The sequence below is a fragment of the Choloepus didactylus genome, chromosome 6, assembly GCF_015220235.1.
Source record: "Choloepus didactylus isolate mChoDid1 chromosome 6, mChoDid1.pri, whole genome shotgun sequence".
Classification (NCBI taxonomy): Eukaryota; Metazoa; Chordata; class Mammalia; order Pilosa; family Megalonychidae; genus Choloepus; species Choloepus didactylus.
In genome coordinates, this window is record NC_051312.1 from 97,386,199 (window position 1) to 97,393,035 (window position 6,837).

The window sequence follows — 6,837 nt, forward strand, 5'->3', positions numbered from 1 at the left end:
CACTGAAGTATGCCCCCAAACTAATTTAATTTTGACAGATTTGAAAAGTAAAAGTTTTGAGTTCAAGTATGTTGAGGGAAAAAAATCACATTCTTTCCAAAATAAAGCCTCTCAAAACCCTATTGGTCCCCTATGTACAGGAATTTAATATGTCCTGGCCCCCTCCCTCCTCACTTGTTGCTTGCGTGTGTGTGCTTTCATTCTCTCTCTCTCTCTCTCTCTCCCTCCCTCCCTCCCTCCTCTAAAGAGAAAATAACCTGGAAATTTTTAAGTAAAATAAAAAGTTCCCTCAGCTTGTTAATTTTGAGGCACCACAGTTCAGAGTGATTCATTGCAGCCGTGAGTAAGGAATGTCACTGAAATAGTGAGATGGCCTGAACCACTTTAGAAATTAATGGACTAACTGTGATATACTGGCTCCTCTTTCATGCATCTATAATTGGAGTGCCAATTTATTTCCAATCATTTCGAGCACTGTAATTATAGAGCATCATCATTGCCTGTTTAGCATTCATATGGGAAGCTGTCACATAAATGCTGGCCAGGGACCAATATTTGCAACTGAGTTGCATGGGCAAAATATGACAACACATAAAAAGATCTGGGTTAGTTTTCCAAGGCCTGAGCTTTGGCCAAGGGGGACAGAATTAAATGAGGCAGTGGAGCTGCTGATAGATTTTTAAGTCATAAAAGTTTTTTTTTTTTTTTTTTTTTTTTTAACATATCATCATTCAATATGTGGAGAGAAGAAAAACAAAGAACCACAATAGGCAATGGTTGTTACACTAACTCAATGACATTTCAATAGGCATTCCTTGAGCATCTACTCTGTGCCAAGCCTTCTGCTGGACGTTGCAGATACTGAAATAAAAATGAAGCAACACTCCACACATATATTCAGAGCAATGTTAATGTAGTGAAAGGTGGTTATATACCACACACCAGGAAACTACTCTTAAAAATGGTATCTGATGAATATTATTGTTTTTGTATCTACTGATGAAAAGGCATAGACTGGCATAAAAGAAGAATTTACTAAAATTTTCTCATAATTCCGGAAACCAAAAATAGTCTGAAACTTCAGGTTCAAATAAGTTTGTAACAGAGAACTATGTAAATCAAACTATGAACACTAAGGCAGGCTTAGGTGCCCCACCCCCTTAGCTGCTCCAAATATAACATATTATCTCTACCTCACAGGGCTCTAAAGCAAAGCAAGGAATGTCTTATTCACCGGTAGGTAGATCCTCAGTGCCAGCCAAAGCACCAGACTCATAACAGGGACCCAGTAATAATTTGTCCAAAAACTGAATTAATAAATGCATAAATGAAATTCCCTTTTGAAACAATATTCCCATTTATCAGTAGCTTTCTATCCCATTGCTACCACTTAGATAAGACCTTCAGCCTAATTGCCCTCCATTCTCTACCTACACCGTCATGATGGATTAGTCTTCCTAAAGCACCTTTATGCATGCCACATAAACCTTCTCCAAAGCTTTTAATGATTTCCTATTGGATGAAAAAACAAAATGCTACCTCCTTAGCCTGGTATTCAGGGCTCTTCACCACTCATTTGTGATTTACCTCTGTAACTACCACTTATTCCTACTATTGTGGAAGGAATGTTATTCTGTAAAAAGCAATTAATTATAAGTATGAGGTTTGATACAATGAGTTACGGTACTTGCAAAATTTGAATTCCAATTCAACAAATTTGAGTACCAATTTAAGTACCATATTTTGATACTCATGAAAATTATAATGATAGATGTTTTTAATGGATGCATAAAATGATAAGTACTTTAACAGTTTGTTAGAAAAATAATTAGGTACTTATAAATCAATAATGAAAGAGAAAGTTTATATGAGAGATTACGAAAGGTTGCCAGAGGGTAAGAACAGATGGAGAAAAATAATAAGTTTAACAAAACTGCATATCCAAAGCTCTCAATCCTCCCTAGAAACAGCAAGATTTTCTAACTAGGCACCCTGGGCCCAATCATGACAACGGAAGAGAGAGTACATCTTTCTTTTGAACTTGATTGGTAAACATCAATCTATATGAGCTATTCAGAGCCGAGACATAACAATGACTAGGGTAGTGGTAAATTTACACAGGTAACTGAAAAAGTGATTGCTGACATCAATTTATATGAGGAATTGTATTATTACTATTAGTAAAGTACAGTGGCAGTTATGAAGTGTGATTAATATCAATAAATTTATAATTGCATTTATACTGATGAACTAATTAGTAAAGAATGTCTGAAGCTATAAATTTGCTATGGGAAGGAAAGGGAAAGGAAACTGACAACTATTTAGCTACCAGTATGCGCCCCCAACTCTGCTGGCTGCTTTACACACATTCTTTTGCTTTATCCTCAAGAAAGCCTTAAAATCAGTATTATTATCAGGAATAAGTTAAAAACCTCAGAAAGGATAAAAACTTTCCCAAGGACAATCAGCTGGTAGGTTTAGAGGTGGGATGTGAATCTCTCAGATTCAAAAGTTACATATCTTTCCTTTCACTAAATATTATCTGGAGAAAAAAAATGATGAACAACTGATTAAAGATGATATGAAATGAAATTTCGTCTTCTCAAAACTTTATGCAACAAGGTTGAAAACAAGTATTTTATAGAGAGGATCCTTGAAAATGTCACTTCTTATGGGTCCTGCATCCACTGAAACTACCACTGAAGCTTCCAATTGTTCAACGGTAACAACACTGGTCACTCTATGATTTTGTGTGTGTGGTGGGAGGATGGTACCAAATAACTTTATTTGAAGGAATGGTACAAATGAAAAACCGTGGTGAGTGTTGATACGATTGACAGAAAAGGTAAAGCTAAACCCAACATGCATGCACTGTTGTGCCGACAATGGAAGTCACCCCCCCACACACACCACCACCACCACCATGACTATGGGGAAGACATTGAAGACCTAGCTCTTGGCATCACCCTTTCTTAGGATGTGCTTGTCAAAGAGATACTCTGACAAGCCAGATTCTGAGGTCCCCATCTTGCACAAGTTGGTTACCAATTCTTTGATGGATTTTACCTGTTCATTCAGGTAATGAGTCTCAATGAAGTCACACAAGTGGGGGGTGTTTTTGTCAGTGGCCAGATGGTACAGTTCTAATAAAAGTGACTGATTTACCCTTTTCTCAAGTGGAATGCACACTCCCCTGCATTCAGCCCTCTCTCTCAGGCATCACAATCTAGTTTCTTGATATCTTGAAGGAGGATTCACCCACCTTGTTGGTTCTGCAGCCTTGGAAGTTTTTCAGCATGTTCCTACTCCTCAAGAGACTGGTGAAGAAAGTCTTTGGCAAAGTTCTTCAAAGCCACATCATGAGGGTCAAAGTTGTAAGACATGAACAGGTAGACGTAAGGCGCATAGAGCTTCAGGGTGATCTGGATATTGATGGCAGCCTTGTGTCCCGGTTGTAGTTTCGCACATGTGCCATGGATACATGGTCATCACAGAGGACTGAAAAGGGGCAGAGGCATCAGGGACAGTGGCAGGGCTCTGGAATAGGGCCAGGAGCCTTGGGCCACCCAAGGGCACTGTGAGGAGGTGGCAGAGGGCTGGCCCAGAGGGGCAGGCTGAAGGGGCCAGGCTCCAGGTTCAGTTCAAGCACTTTTGAAGCATAACACCCTGGCCACTCTCTGCAAAGATGTATGACTCACTGTCTATGAATTTTGGTAAATACAAATGATCAATGCAGGAGGGGCAATTTTGTGACTGCATATGTGCATAGAATGTACCTGTGAATGAAAAATAAAAAAAAAAACAACTGTTGAAAATTAGGACTCTTAATATGTTTGTCTTTTAGAGCAGGTCCTCTTCTTCAAGGTATAGCATTCCTAAAAATAATATTGGGTTTTTACTTGACATGTACACATTAGATGTTCTAATTTTTCAAATAGAAGAACTGACATAGCACAGAGTATTCTGGGGTACTTTGGGTAAAAAAAGGAACAACCAAGAAAAGAAATTAGTAGTTAATATATATATACGTATATTAAAACACAGTGATTCCTGCATTCACTAGAAAAAAATTTGCTGGAAACAGTCCTTGTATTTAAAGTGCCTGAAGATTAGGAGACAGGGAATACTATTAGATGATATTCCACCAAGACATCCATTATGTCTCCAGTCCTATATTGTTAACATGATGAAGTACCCTGGATGATAATATGGGGAGGATGAATAAATTACCATATTTAAAATACTAGTTAATATTGTTACATCCAGGTAGACTACAAAGTTGTCTGTCTATTTCTATGCCCATCAGTTTTTCTTTGTCAACCACTCAATAAAAAATCAGATGATTATCAAATCAAATTAGGAAGATTCTACTGAGGACAACAGAATCACACATCTCAACAGCCTTGTAAGATGAGTCAAATTACAATGATGAAAATTAATGAAGATAAATCTGAACAATCCATTGAGCCTCTAAAAATCAAATACAGAAGTACATGATGATTAAGACATTAAGTAATTGTCATTATGTATAAAGGACCTAGACATTTTAGTTGACAGTAAGCTTAATACACATTGAATTGTGACATCAAAACACCTAATTTAATCTTAGACTACAATAGTAGAAGTGTTGTGTCCAAACAAAAGAGTTGACAGCCCCTCTGTGCTTTGTGCTGAGCACACATAAAGTATTGTTTCCATTTATGGCCAAAAAAGTAAGACATTGAAAAATATATTTATATGGAAAAAACAATATCTAGAAACAAGGTAAAACATGACTGAAGAAGGTCTAAGAAAAGTATTAAAGCTATTCTCACATATTAGAAAGATCACAATGTAGAAGCCAGGCTATCCAGCAGTAGGAAGCAGATCTAGGACCAATGAAGGGGAAGAGAACACATTTCAGTGGACTCTATAGAGAGGCATTGAGTTCCCAGGTATCAGCACAGCTGGACAATCCCAGGTTTCCCTCACTTAAGCAGGGCCTGTCCTGGTAAACTGACCCACTGGAGAGCGCAATCTAGAATAAACCCTTTTGCAGGTTGTTGGGGACTGAATCATGTCCCCCACCAAAAAGGCATGTTCAGGTCTGAACCCCTGGTCTTTTGGGTGTGAATCATTTGTAAATAGGACCTTTGAAGATGTTATTAAAGTGTGCCCAAACTGAATGAGAGTGGGCCTTAATCCAATATGGCTGAAGTCCTTATCAGTGAAGGAAACTGGACACAGAAGAAGCCACAGGGAATAGTCAGAAGCTGGGAGTCAACAGAACCCTGAAGAGAAAGAAGACACTGCCACGTGCATTGCCGTGTGATGGAAAAGCCAAGGTATCCCAAGATTGCCTGCCACTCAGAAGATACAGACTCTGGGAAGAAGCAAGACTTCTATCCTCTGAAACCAGGAAACAATAAATTCCTTTTGTCAAAGCAACCCATTGTATGGTATTTGTTTTAGCAGCTTGGAAACTAAAACACAGGCAGACATGAAGTTCCTGCATTTTACAGTCTCTTTGTCTTCAGGCCTCATCCAAGATCCCAGCTTAGTACTACTTCTTGGGAAATCTCAGCTGCTTTTCATTATATCCTGCTGGCATGTGTGGTATTCTGTGTATCTGGTCTAAGTTGCACCCACTGATACATTTCCCTCAGCCACTGCTACTCAAACTGTCCTATACCATATTGGACTCACCACCATGGCAAACAAAAGACTTCCCTGAAAAGCTTTCAGTCTCCTCAGTATTATATCTAAGGAAGCAGGAAACCAGCCACCAGGTTTTATATTCCCTTCAAACCTATTTGAGAATTTTAATCCACTTTCCCCAGTCCCTTGCCAGTGTTTTAAAACTGAGGATAAATCCCCTTAATGCTCTCTTCCTCTCCCACTTTACCCCATGTCCTCCTCCACACACCAGAAAAGTCTTCCACTTCTTGCATTACAGGAAGCTGTCTTGTATAAAATCTTCCCTTTTCTTGACTGGCTTGTTCAGGTTTGCTAAAGCTGCCAAAATTCAGCATACCAGAAATGGATTGGCTTTTGCAAAGAGGGTTTATTAGTTCATAAAGTTACAGTTCTAAAGCCATGAAAGTGCCCCAATTAAGGCATCAAGAGTAAGATACTTTTTCTGAGGAAAAGCTGATGGCATCTGGGGTTCCTCTGCCATGTGGGAAGGCACATGGCCAGAGCCTGCTGGTCCTCTCCTGGGTTTAGCGTCTGGTTTCCGTGGCTTTCTTCAAAATGTCTCTGGGCTTCGGTCTTAGCTTCTGTCTTAGCTTCTCCAGGGGGTAAACTCTGGACCTTAGCTTCTCCGAGCTCTCTTCAAAATGTCTCTGCCATTTATCCTCTCACAGAAGACTCCAGTAAGACAATTAAGACCCACTTGAATGGGGGGGGGGGGTCATACCTCCATGGAAACAACCTAATCAAAATGCCCCACCCACAATAGGTCTGCCCCCACAAGATTGGATTAAAAGAACATGGCTTTTCTGGGGTACATAACAGATTCCACCAGCACAGTGCTTTCTTTGTAAAAACAAATACACACACGTGCATACACACACACAACACCTCTGTGCTCCAGCATCCCAGATTTTCATGTATAAACCTCAAAATTATAAGAGGGGAGAAATGTTTTGCTCTCTCTGTCAATGAAACCTGACTCCTGAAAGAAAAATAAAACAGGCAAATGAAAAAAAGAAAAGAAAAAAAAAAACAAACTTTGCCTTTGGTTTATTTTCTCACTAGGAACTTTAAAAACTCAAACCCAAGCAATGACTCACCCCACTCTTTATTGTGCTCTGTCTTTGCAGTAAACCAATTGATTCTCCCTCTCCTTCTCCCTCA

General features: G+C 39.2%; 1 pseudogene; it reads right to left on the reverse strand.

Moving 5' to 3' along the window:
- Positions 1-2,949: 2,949 nt before the first annotated feature.
- On the reverse strand, positions 2,950-5,691 carry LOC119537222 (annotated as a pseudogene).
- Between the last annotated feature and the right edge of the window lie 1,146 nt (positions 5,692-6,837).